Here is a 14,169-nt window from a genome sequence, read left to right as displayed (position 1 = left end):
TGGACTAAAGCATCCACCAACTCCTGGACAGTCTGTGGTGCAACGTGGCGTTGGTGGATGGAGTGAGACATGATGTCCCAGATGTGCTCAATTGGATTCAGGTCTAGGGAACGGGCGGGCCAGTCCAAAGCATCAATGCCTTCCTCTTGCAGGAACTGCTGACACACTCCAGCCACATGAGGTCTAGCATTGTCTTGCATTAGGAGGAACCCAGGGCCAACCGCACCAGCATATGGTCTCACAAGGGGTCTGAGGATCTCATCTCGGTGCCTAATGGCAGTCAGGCTACCTCTGGCGAGCACATGGAGGGCTGTGCAGCCCCCCAAAGAAATGCCACCCCACACCATGACTGACCCACCGCCAAACCGGTCATGCTGGAGGATGTTGCAGGCAGCAGAACGTTCTCCACGGCATCTCCAGACTCTGTCACGTCTGTCACGTGCTCAGTGTCAACCTGCTTTCATCTGTGAAGAGCACAGGGCGCCAGTGGCGAATTTGCCAATCTTGGTGTTCTCTGGCAAATGCCAAACGTCCTGCACGGTGTTGGGCTGTAAGCACAACCCCCACCTGTGGACGTCGGGCCCTCATACCACCCTCATGGAGTCTGTTTCTGACCGTTTGAGCAGACACATGCACATTTGTGGCCTGCTGGAGGTCATTTTGCAGGGCTCTGGCAGTGCTCCTCCTGCTCCTCCTTGCACAAAGGCGGAGGTAGCAGTCCTGCTGCTGGGTTGTTGCCCTCCTACGGCCTCCTCCACGTCTGCTGATGTACTGGCCTGTCTCCTGGTAGCGCCTCCATGCTCTGGACACTACGCTGACAGACACAGCAAACCTTCTTGCCACAGCTCGCATTGATGTGCCATCCTGGATGAGCTGCACTACCTGAGCCACTTGTGTGGGTTGTAGACTCCGTCTCATGCTACCACTAGAGTGAAAGCACCGCCAGCATTCAAAAGTGACCAAAACATCAGCCAGGAAGCATAGGAACTGAGAAGTGGTCTGTGGTCACCACCTGCAAAACCAGTCCTTTATTGGGGGTGTCTTGCTAATTGCCTATAATTTCCACCTGTTGTCTATTCCATTTGCACAACAGCATGTGAAATGTATTGTCAATCAGTGTTGCTTCCTAAGTGGACAGTTTGATTTCACAGAAGTGTGATTGACTTGGAGTTACATAGTGTTGTTTAAGTGTTCCCTTTATTTTTTTGAGCAGTGTATAATCATTAACCAGATTACCCCGGATACCAGATTTAGATGAGTGATAACTCATTTCTAGAATGTTTTCATTGATAAGAATTAATCTAAAAATCTATTGACATTCAGAATTGACTTTGTTTAGCCAGCCAGTCTGTATTGTAGTTTCATGACCAGAGACAAATCTTCAGGCACAGTATTTATTTATTCGGAGTGTTACCTGAATTCACACAGTCTTATTTATAGGATCCTTCCCACTATATGATTGATATGTCAAGTGATAAAATCCCAAGTTATCAATTAAAACTGAACTTCTAATTCTATATTCTACAGCTGTATTGCCATCAATCAAATATTATATTCAGCGCTTAAATAGCCAAATTGATTAGTAACAAGAATCAGGACTAATAAAGCCAATGCAAAGGCCTGTTTTACAAATGGTGGGCCTACCACATGGATGGGCATTCATAAAATTCCATTGCAGGCTGACATGGTAGGCTACACACCAGTAAGCACGAGCTGATGTCTTTTGGATGTTTACAAATGGTAGGCTTACCACATGGATGGGCATTCATAAAATTCAATTTTAGGCAACTCTGTAGGCACCTCAATAAGCACTGACCTTTTGGACGTCTTTTTTTGGTGTGGTCCGGACCAGCCTTGATTTCCACATCCACGGACATTGGAGTTTGGTCCGGACCAGCCTTAATTTGGCCCAAACATAGATGTCTATAAATTACATCTTTTGAACTTTCATTCAGAACCCAAAAATGTGCCTGTTTTCAACATCCGGAATATACATATTTTCAACATCCGGACAATAAGTATTTTCAACTTTCATTCAGAAACGAAAATTAACCTGATTTCAATGTCCGGAAAATACATATTTTTCAACGTCCGGAAAAGACGCCTTTTCAACGTCCTTGAAAATATGTATTTTAAACATCTGTAAAATACGTATTTTCAACTTTCATTCAGAACCTAAATTGAACCTAACTTCAATGTCTGGAAAATACGTATTTTAGACGTCTTTTCAACATCATTCTGCTTACTGGGACTATTCATGTTTTGTGGGGAATTTTTTTTGTCTCGCCTAGGGTGGCAGAACGGCAAGGACCGGCCCTGTCACTGGGTTTCCGGTATGCCCATCTTAAAGACAAAAAAAAAGTTACCTTTACTAGCTAGCTAAGTTGATTACTAAAATGGTAACATCTATATTTAAATACCGTAACCCACAGACTTGACTATAGTAACGGTAAAATAGACTGGGCTTTGGTCTGTCTGCACATCTAAAATCCTACTATGTGGATGGGACATTTCTGCTGGGATGGAGGAATTATTTGGTATGCTCAACTATATTGATGATCTGGACAGTCTAAGGCACAATTTGCCCAAAGAGGTGATGTAGCCCCACCTGTTTTGAGCCCCACCTGTTTAGATTTTTAAAAATGTCAACATCATACTTTCAAAATCTTAGCTAGCAATCGACTGGCAAATCCTTTTCAATCATTGTCATATGAAGAGAAATTATAGATAAAACGTATCGGTGCTCATCGGCCATTGGACATAAACATTACACATCAAGTTGGTAATCCCAAATTCAACAATGAGTGGTTTGGAAGGAATCAGTGGCTAACTGCAAGCGTTGCAAAGCAATCACTAGCCTGCTATTCAGTGGAGTGGGTGTGAGGTCCATGTCTGGGTTTAAGTGTCTCTTTTCCAAGCTTAAAAGGATAAACATTCAACACCATGGGCCAGAAAAGTTTGAATACATTGGCCATGCTGTCAATCCAGCATGACTTCTGCCGCGTTCAAAACAACTGGAAACTCGGAACTGGGAAATCTCCGAAAAAAAGGAGCTCCGACTGGGAAAATACGTTTTGAACGGTCATCCAACTCGGAATTCCAAGTCGGGAACTCTGGCCTTTTTCTAGAGCTCTGACCTGAAGATCACTGAAATCATGAATCAACCTTGTTTTTTTCAGAGTTCCCAGTTGTCTTGAAAGCACCATAAATCCAGAGAATGCCAGACTTTAATGGCAAAGTTTGATAACAAAATTTGCCCACAAGGACTGCCGCGCCACCTTCCTGTTCAAGTGAGCACAGCACAACAAGGTGAGTCCAAAAATGTATTGTATGCTGCTGCATAAATGATGTAATATGCCAGGGAGACGTGTATACTGTAGCTAAGAAAGTAATACTACGTGTATGTTGTGTAGTAAGCTGTTAGTAGCCCACGTGCCTCACCCTAATAATCTGTTCTGACTTGGTGGTGCACATGTAGCCTATAGCTTGTTGTAGAGAAATGTAATCATCGAATATTGTAAGAGCTTTCATTGTCTGCTTATATGCCCCCTTTATTTATCCTATGGTTCTGAGTTGGTGTACATGGAGAATACTGTAAGAACGGCCTGAATGTTCTGAATTCTGTTGCTGTACATTTCAAAAGTGCTGAACAAATAGTTATATTGACTATGTCCGTCCTAGCTTGCTCATTAAAGTCTTAATCGAAGTTACGGATTGCCATTATCCGCTCGTCGTCCCCTTATGCCATAGTTTGTTCATCTCAATTGTCAGTAGAAACCACATTTGTTTAAGCAAGTCAGCCATATCAGCTATGTTTTTTAAAAGGCAGTAAATTAGGCTGAATTAACTGTTTCTCTGCCAGACAAGGCTCCGCTGATAGCCAGGTGTAGCAGTGGTAAGGATTCACTCCATGGTGCTGAAAAGAAAGCTCTGCTGTTGGGACAGCTTTATGTAGGCCCTAACAGTTTGTGGGCACCGTTTGTCACCGTTATAGTGCAATTAATGTATTGTTTAGTGTTGTGTAGTGGCTTTGCTGGCATGCATCTAAAAATGTTTTGTTTTGTTTGCCCCACCAAGATTTACATGCTAAAATCGCCATTGGCGATGCGCTATACTACTGTACTTCTGATTCTAATTCTCAAGAGGAAAGTTAAAACCCTTAGCTGTGAGGTCACTGAGGAGGACCAACAGTGATAATGGGGATGGTCTGAAAAGGACTGACATGCAGGGATGTAACATAAGGATCTTGGGCACTGGCCAGCAGACCATGGGTTCTACTAGCCCGGGTAACATTCAGGTCCTAAATCTGTGGCATGTGACGTTTGTAAAGGCAACATTTCACAGCAGTGTCAGGCTAGTTTGGCACATTGTCTACTAGCCCAGTCTGAAAAGTATTTGCCTCGGGCTAGCTTAATTTCCGTCCCTGCTGACATGTACAGTGAGGGAAAAAAGTATTTGATCCCCTGCTGATTTTGTACGTTTGCCCACTGACAAAGAAATGATCAGTCTATAATTTTAATGGTAGGTTTATTTGAACAGTGAGAGACAGAATAACAACAAAAAAATCCAGAAAAACGCATGTCAAAAATGTTATAAATTGATTTGCATTTTAATGAGGGAAATAAGTATTTGACCCCTCTGCAAAACATGACTTAGTACTTGGTGGCAAAACCCTTGTTGGCAATCACAGAGGTCAGAGGTTTCTTGTAGTTGGCCACCAGGTTTGCACACATCTCAGGAGGGATTTTGTCCCACTCCTCTTTGCAGATCTTCTCCAAGTCATTAAGGTTTCGAGGTTGACGTTTGGCAACTCGAACCTTCATCTCCCTCCACAGATTTTGTATGGGATTAAGGTCTGGAGACTGGCTAGGCCACTCCAGGACCTTAATGTGCTTCTTCTTGAGCCACTCCTTTGTTGCCTTGGCCGTGTGTTTTGGGTCATTGTCATGCTGGAATACCCATCCACGACCCATTTTCAATGCCCTGGCTGAGGGAAGGAGGTTCTCACCCAAGATTTGACGGTACATGGCCCCGTCCATCGTCCCTTTGATGCGGTGAAATTGTCCTGTCCCCTTAGCAGAAAAACACCCCCAAAGCATAATGTTTCCACCTCCATGTTTGACGGTGGGGATGGTGTTCTTGGGGTCATAGGCAGCATTCCTCCTCCTCCAAACACAGCGAGTTGAGTTGATGCCAAAGAGCTCGATTTTGGTCTCATCTGACCACAACACTTTCACCCAGTTCTCCTCTGAATCATTCAGATGTTCATTGGCAAACTTCAGACGGGCATGTATATGTGCTCTCTTGAGCAGGGGGACCTTGCGGGCGCTGCAGGATTTCAATCCTTCACGGCGTAGTGTGTTACCAATTGTTTTCTTGGTGACTATGGTCCCAGCTGCCTTGAGATCATTGACAAGATCCTCCCGTGTAGTTCTGGGCCGATTCCTCACTGTTCTCATGATCATTGCAACTCCACGAGGTGAGATCTTACATGTAGCCCCAGGCCGAGGGAGATTGACAGTTATTTTGTGTTTCTTCCATTTGCGAATAATTGCACCAACTGTTGTCACCTTCTCACCAAGCTGCTTGGCGATGGTCTTGTAGCCCATTCCAGCCTTGTGTAGGTCTACAATCTTGTCCCTGACATCCTCAGAGAGCTCTTTGATCTTGGCCATGGTGGAGAGTTTGGAATCTGATTGATTGATTGCTTCTGTGGACAGGTGTCTTTTATACAGGTAACAAACTGAGATTAGGAGCACTCCCTTTAAGAGTGTGCTCCTAATCTCAGCTCGTTACCTGTATAAAAGACACCTGGGAGCCAGAAATCTTTCTGATTGAGAGGGGGTCGAATACTTATTTCCCTCATTAAAATGCAAATCAATTTATAAAATTTTTGACATGCGTTTTCTGGATTTTTTGTTTTGTTATTCTGTCTCTCACTGTTCAAATAAACCTACCATTAAAATTATAGACTGATCATTTCTTGTCAGTGGGCAAACGTACAAAATCAGCAGGGGATCAAATACTTTTTTCCCTCACTGTATATAACATTATATTGGTTGCAAGAATTTTGCATAATAATTTAAATTGAAAAACTCTACGTTTTGAATCCGGTGTTGTTTTGTGTATCAGTTCATAAACCATGTGCCATGGAATCGGTACATCAAAAATCTCCCAACTATTTTGCAACCTGTATGGTGCAGTTGTGAATTTTGTCCTTTAAAGAAACTGGTAAACTTTTTGATTGATCATTATTTTCTTTTGCCAATTTTGGTCTTTAATTCAGGGCCGACAGACAAGTTCCTTACCTTCTCCCCTTTACGCTTGCCTCCATTTTTGCGGTAATGCTGCAATCATTTGGTTGTAATTTTGGATAGAGCAGACATTTCCATATATTTTTGTTAACTGCATGTGTGACAACTCCACCAGTCCTATTTATGATATCATTGACAAAGATTATACCGTTTTTAAACATTTTTCTAAAAAATAATATTTTTGTATCGATTTGTATATTTGAGTTGAACCATAATGTTTGAAATAATATTTGTTCTGTCTTTTCTGGTGGATTAAACTGAAATTCAAATAAAAAAATCACATCAAATCAAATGTATTGGTCACATACACATGTTTAGCAGATGTTATTGCGGATGTAGCGAAATGCTTGTGTTTCTAGCTCCGACAGTGCAGTAATATCTAACAATTTCACAACATATACCCAATACACACAAATCTAAGTAAAGCAATGGAATTAAGAATATATAAATAAATACAGTTGAAGTTGGAAGTTTACATACACTTAGGTTGGAGTCATTAAAACTCGTTTTTCAACCACTCCACAAATTTCTTGTTAACAAACTATAGTTTTGGCAAGTCGGTTAGGACATCTACTTCGTGCATGACACAAGTAATTTTTCCAACAATTGTTTACAGACAGATTATTTCACTTATAATTCACTGTATCACAATTCCAGTGGGTCAGAGGTTTACATACACTAAGTTGACTGTGCCTTTAAACAGCTTGGAAAATTCCAGAAAATGATGTCATGGCTTTAGAAGCTTCTGACAGGCTAATTGACATCATTTGAGTCAATTGGAGGTGTACCTATGGATGTATTTCAAGGCCTACCTCCAAACTCACTTCCTCTTTGCTTGACATTGTGAGAAAATCAAAAGAAATCAGCCAAGACCTCTGAAAAAATGTTGTAGACCTCCACAAGTCTGGGTCATCCTTGGGAGCAATTTCCAAATGCCTGAAGGTACCACGTTCATCTGTACAAACAAGTATAAACACCATGGGACCACGCAGCCGTCATACCACTCAGGAAGGAGACGCGTTCTGTCTCCTAGAGATTAACATACATTGGTGCGAAAAGTGCAAATCAATCCCAGAACAAGAGCAAAGGACCTTGTGAAGATGCTGGAGGAAACAGGTACAAAAGTATCTATATCCACAGTAAAACGAGTCCTATATCGACATAACCTGAAAGGCCGCTCAGCAAGGAAGAAGCAACTGCTTCAAAACCGCCATAAAAAAGCCAGACTACGGTTTGCAACTGCACATGGGGACAAAGATCGTACTTTTTGGAGAAATGTCCTCTGGTCTGATGAAACAAAAATAGAACTGTTTGGCCATAATGACCATCGTTATGTTTGGAGGAAAAGGGGGGCGCTTGCAAGCCGAAGAACACTGTCACGACTTCCGCCGAGGCTGCCCCCCCTCCTGGTTCGGGCAGGCTTCGGTGTTCGTCGTCACCGGAGTACTAGCTACTGCCGATCCCATTCTCATCACTCCACTTGTCATGTCTTGTCAATCACACACACCTGGTGCTCATTCCCCTAATTAATATGTGTATACATTGGGGGAAAAAAGTATTTAGTCAGCCACCAATTGTGCAAGTTCTCCCACTTAAAAAGATGAGAGAGGCCTGTAATTTTCATCATAGGTACACGTCAACTATGACAGACAAATTGAGCTTTTTTTTCTCCAGAAAATCACATTGTAGCATTTTTAATGATTTTTTTTGCAAATTATGGTGGAAAATAAGTATTTGGTCACCTACAAACAAGCAAGATTTCTGGCTCTCACAGACCTGTAACTTCTTCTTTAAGAGGCTCCTCTGTCTTCCACTCGTTACCTGTATTAATGGCACCTGTTTGAACTTGTTATCAGTATAAAAGACACCTGTCCACAACCTCAAACAGTCACACTCCAAACTCCACTATGGCCAAGACCAAAGAGCTGTCAAAGGACACCAGAAACAAAATTGTAGACCTGCACCAGGCTGGGAAGACTGAATCTGCAATAGGTAAGCAGCTTGGTTTGAAGAAATCAACTGTGGGAGCAATTATTAGGAAATGGAAGACATAAAAGACCACTGATAATCTCCCTCGATCTGGGGCTCCACGCAAGATCTCACCCCGTGGGGTCAAAATGATCACAAGAACGGTGAGCAAAAATCCCAGAACCACACGGGGGGGACCTAGTGAATGACCTGCAGAGAGCTGGGACCAAAGTAACAAAGCCTACCATCAGTAACACACTACGCTGCCAGGGACTCAAATCCTGCAGTGCCAGACGTGTCCTCCTGCTTAAGCCAGTACATGTCCAGGCCCGTCTGAAGTTTGCTAGAGTGCATTTGGATGATCCAGAAGAGGATTGGGAGAATGTCATATGGTCAGATGAAACCAAAATAGAACTTTTTTGGTAAAAACTCAACTTGTCGTGTTTGGAGGACAAAGAATGCTGAGTTGCATCCAAAGAACACCATACCTACTGTGAAGCATGGGGGTGGAAACATCATGCTTTGGGGCTGTTTTTCTGCAAAGGGACCAGGACGACTGATCCGTGTAAAGGAAAGAATGAATGGGGCCATGTATCGTGAGATTTTGAGTGAAAACCTCCTTCCATCAGCAAGGGCATTGAAGATGAAACGTGGCTGGGTCTTTCAGCATGACAATGATCCCAAACACACCGCCCAGGCAACGAAGGAGTGGCTTCGTAAGAAGCATTTCAAGGTCCTGGAGTGGCCTAGCCAGTCTCCAGATCTCAACCCCATAGAAAATCTTTGGAGGGAGTTGAAAGTCCGTGTTGCCCAGCGACAGCCCCAAAACATCACTGCTCTAGAGGAGATCTGCATGGAGGAATGGGCCAAAATACCAGCAACAGTGTGTGAAAACCTTGTGAAGACTTACAGAAAACGTTTGACCTGTGTCATTGCCAACAAAGGGTATATAACAAAGTATTGAGAAACTTTTGTTATTGACCAAATACTTATTTTCCACCATAATTTGCAAATAAATTCATAAAAAATCCTACAATGTGAAAATCTCAATTTGTCTGTCATAGTTGACGTGTACCTATGATGAAAATTACAGGCCTCTCTCATCTTTTTAAGTGGGAGAACTTGCACAATTGGTGGCTGACTAAATACTTTTTTCCCCCACTGTAAGTGTTCCCTCTGTTCCCCTCGTCTTTGTGAGTGATTGTTTTTGTTGTGAGAGCGTGTAGCTCGGTTGAGCTACATTTCACTGTGTTATTGCCAAGGTGGATGTTTTTCCCTTGTACAGTTTCGTTTGACGCTTGGGGCATTTGATTTATGCAAACGGATTAAACTCTGGACTTCGGTATTTTACCTCCTGCGCCTGACTCCTTCTTTTACACCTCGTCACAGAATCACTCACCTGATCTGATATGGAGTCAGCAGGAGAAGACCGCATGCCTGGCGTTGTGGCAAGGGTCCAGGAGCATTCCTCGATGTTGGCCAGCTTGGGGGAAGCGATGGATCGGGTTCTTCAGGTGGTGGAACGCCTGGAGAGGAGAGGATCCGATCTATCGAGACCAGGTGGTCAACTGGATCCAGCCACCTACACCCCAGACCCTGGAGGGATCCAGATATCCCGGCCACCAGCGTTTGACGGGACTGCAGCGAGATGTAAGGGATTCCTACTCCAACTGGAGTTGTATTTCTCCAGCATCAGGCCGGAGCCCCGGGAGCGGGAGAAGGTATCCGTCCTCGTTTCCTGCCTTTTGTGGGAGAGCCCTGGAGTGGGCCAACGCGGTATGGAATGAGGGAGGTACCACGTTGGAGAACTACGGGGAGTTTGCTTGCCTCTTTCGGGCCGTTTTTGATCACCCGCCTGAGGGGCGGGCGAACGACTGGTTCATCTAAGGCAGGGGACGAGGACCGCTCAGGACTACGCGCTGGAGTTCCGGACGCTGGCAGCGAGGTCCGGATGGAATGAGCGGGCCCTGATAGACCATTTCTGGTGCAACCTAAGGGAGGACGTACGACGGGAGCTAGCCTGCCGGGATGCCATGCTATCGATCTCCCAACTGGTGGACATGGCCATCCGGCTGGACAATCTGCTAGTGGCCAGAGGACGTCCTGGTAGGGGTCTGCCAGTTCCCACTCCAGACGACTCCGACCCTGAGCAGATGGAGCTGGGGGGAGCTGCTGGGCGAGAGAGCGCAGGAGGACAGCGACAGTGCCACTCTGGTGGCACGAAGGGACAATCCATCTCATGTCGCAGTCAACGTGCTTTTGGGTCTGGAGGCGGTAGGCAGGGTACTCACACATCACCCCAGGTAACGAACACCCAAACATGTTCAGAGCCCTTTGCGGCGCACTGTACTTTATCTATCTCCTTTCCAGATCACTTGGTAGGTTCCCAGTGTAAGGCGCTAGTCGATTCAGGCGCAGCTGGGAATTTTATGGACAGGGCATTTGCACAACGTCAAGGTATTTCATTGGTTCCCCTAACCATTCCACTCCCCATCAGAGCACTAGATAGTCGACCATTAGGGTCATGGTTGGTTAAGGAAGTTACTGTACCAGTCACCATGATTACACAGGAGACACATGTTGAGCAGATCACCTTTATGATTATTGAGTCTCCTGCTTACCCTGTAGTCTTGGGTATCCCGTTGTTAGCCCTTCACAACCCCAATTTCTCATGGCCGCAGAGGGTTCTTACGGGGTGGTCGCGTGAGTGTCCGGGTAGGTGTCTAGGTGTTTCCGTTGGTGCGACCACGGTGGAAAGTCCAGACGGTACCCCCACCGTGCACATTCCCCCCGAATACCATGATCTGGCACTCGCATTTTCCAAGACGCAAGCGACTAAATTACCACCTCATCGGGAGGGGGATTGCGCGATAAACCTTCGGGTAGACGCTGTACCTCCCAGCAGTCATGTGTATCCCCTGTCGCAGGCTGAAACGGACACTATGGAAATATACGTCACCGAGTCCCTGCGCCAGGGGTATATACATCCCTCTACTTCACCTGCCTCCTCGAGTTTCTTCTTTGTGAAGAAGAAAGATGGCGGTTTACGCCCGTGCATTGATTATCGACCACTGAATAATATGACGGTACGATTTAGTTATCCTCTTCCCCTCATTCCTTCAGTGATTGAGTCAATGCATGGGGCCCGTTTTTTCACCAAATTAGACCTCAGGAGTGCCTACAACCTGGTGCGTATTCGGGAAGGGGATGAGTGGAAAACAGCATTCAGCACAACCTCGGGGCATTATGAATACCTGGTGATGCCCTACCATTTGATGAATGCTCCATCCGTTTTCCAGTCCTTTGTGAACGAGGTGTTTCGGGACATGCTTGGTCGTGGTGTGGTGGTCTACATCGATGACATCCTGGTGTATTCTGCTACGCGCGCCGAGCATGTGTCCCTGGTTCGCAAAGTACTGGTCCGACTGCTGGAAAATGATCTTTATGCCAAGGCAGAGAAGTGCAGGTTTTTCCAGCAGTCAATCTCCTTCCTCGGATATCGCATTACCACTACAGGTGTGGAGATGGAGTGAGACCGCATTGCAGCTGTGCGTAATTGGCCGACTCCAACCACGGTAAAGGAGGTGCAGCGCTTCCTTGGCTTTGCCAACTACTATCGAAGGTTTATTCTGGGTTTTGGCAAGGTCGCAGCTCCCATTACCCATTACCTCCTTGTTGAAGGGTGGGCCGTCCCGGCTCCGCTGGTCTGCTGAGGCTGATTTGGCATTCAGTAGATTGCGGGGTCTGTTCACCTCAGCCCCGGTACTGGCTCACCCCGATCCATCACTACCGTTCGTAGTGGAGGTGGATGCGTCCGAGGTAGGGATAGGAGCTGTCTTATCCCAACGCTCGGGCATGCCACCCAAGCTCCGCCCCTGTGCCTTATTTTCTAAGAAGCTCAGCTCGGCGGAGCAGAACTACAGTGTTGGTGATTGGGAGCTGTTGGCTGTTGTCCGAGCCTTGACGGTGTGGAGACATTGGCTCGAAGGGGCGAAACACCCTTTCCTCGTCTGGACAGACCACCGTAACCTGGAGTATATTCGGGCAGCGTGGAGGCTGAATCCTCGCCAGGCCAGGTGGGCCCTCTTCTTCACCCGGTTTGATTTCACACTCTCATACATTCCGGGTACGAAGAACGTGAAGGCAGACGCACTGTCAGAGGCCCAGAGACAACACCGCAATACTCCCGGCCTCATGCATTGTGGCGCCGGTAGTATGGGCGATGGACGCAGATATAGCGCAGGCATTACACACAGATCCATCTCCACCGCAGTGTCCAGCTGGGCTGCAGTACGTGCCTGCGCTTATCCGTGATCGTCTGATCTACTGGGCACACACGTCACCCTCCTCTGGTCATCCAGGTATCGGTCGTACAATGTGCTGCCTGACCGAGAAGTACTGGTGGCCTACCTTGGCTAAGGACGTGAGGGTGTATGTTTCCTCATGCTCAGTGTGTGCCCAGAGTAAGGCACCTAGGCACCTCCCACAACTGGTAAGCTACTGGTAAGCTACAACCTTTACCAGTTCCACAACGACCATGGTCTCACCTGAGTATTGATTTTCTCACTGATCTTCCCCCCTCCCAAGGTAACACCACGATCCTGGTCGTTGTGGACCGCTTTTCAATGTCCTGCCGCCTCCTTCCTCTGCCCGGTCTCCCCACGGCCCTACAAACTGCGGAGGCTCTGTTTACTCACGTCTTCCGGCACTACGGGGTACCAGAGGATATAGTGTCCGACCGAGGTCCCCAGTTCACGTCTAGAGTCTGGAAGGCGTTCATGGAACGTCTGGGGGTCTCGGTCAGCCTGACCTCTGGTTTTCACCCCGAGAGCAATGGGCAGGTGGAAAGGGTGAATCAAGATGTGGGTAGGTTCCTGCGGACCTACTGTCAGGACCGGCCGGGGGAGTGGTCGGTGTTACTGCCATGGGCAGAATATGCTCAGAACTCTCTCCGCCACTCCTCCACTAACCTAACACCCTTCCAATGTGTTTTGGGGTACCAACCGGTCCTGGCACCGTGGCACCAGAGCCAGACCGAGGCTCCCGCGGTGGATGACTGGTTTCGGCGCACGGAGGAGACTTGGGACGCTGCCCACGTTCGCCTCCAGCACGCCGTGCATCGTCAGAAGGCCAACGCTGACCGCCACCGCAGGGAGGCCCCGGTGTTCGTACCGGGGTATCGGGTCTGGCTCTCGACTTCCGCCAAGGCTGCCCCCCCCTCCTGGTTTGGGCAGGCTTCGCCGTTCGTCGTCACCGGAGTACTAGCTACTGCCGATCCCATTCTCATCACTCCACTTGTCATGTCTTGTCAATCACACACACCTGGTGCTCATTCCCCTAATTAGTATGTGTATAAGTGTTCCCTCTGTTCCCCCTGTCTTTGTGAGTGATTGTTTTTGTTGTGAGAGCGTGTAGCTCTTCTTTTTGTTGTGAGAGCGTGGGGCGTTTGATTTATGCAAACGGATTAAACTCTAGACTTCGGTATTTTACCTCCTGCGCCTGACTCCTTCTTTCACACCTCGTCACAAACACCATCCCAACCGTGAAGCACGGGGGTGGCAGCATCATGCTGTGGGGGTTCTTTGCTGCAGGAGGGACTGGTGCACTTCACAAAATAGATGGCATCATGAGGAAGGAAAATGATGTGGATATATTGAAGCAACATCTCAAGACATCAGTCAGGAAGTTAAAGCTTGGTCGCAAATGGGTCTTCCAAATGGACAATGACCCCAAGCATACTTCCAAAGTTGTGGCAAAATGGCTTAAGGACAACAAAGTCAAGGTATTGAAGTGGCCATCACAAAGCCCTGACCTCAATCCTATAGAACATTTGTGGCAGAACTGAAAAAGCGTGTGCGAGCAAGGAGGCCTATAAAACTGACTCAGT

The sequence above is a fragment of the Coregonus clupeaformis genome, chromosome 13 (assembly GCF_020615455.1).
Source record: "Coregonus clupeaformis isolate EN_2021a chromosome 13, ASM2061545v1, whole genome shotgun sequence".
In the NCBI taxonomy this organism is placed as follows: domain Eukaryota; kingdom Metazoa; phylum Chordata; class Actinopteri; order Salmoniformes; family Salmonidae; genus Coregonus; species Coregonus clupeaformis.
This window is presented reverse-complemented; position numbering follows the sequence as displayed.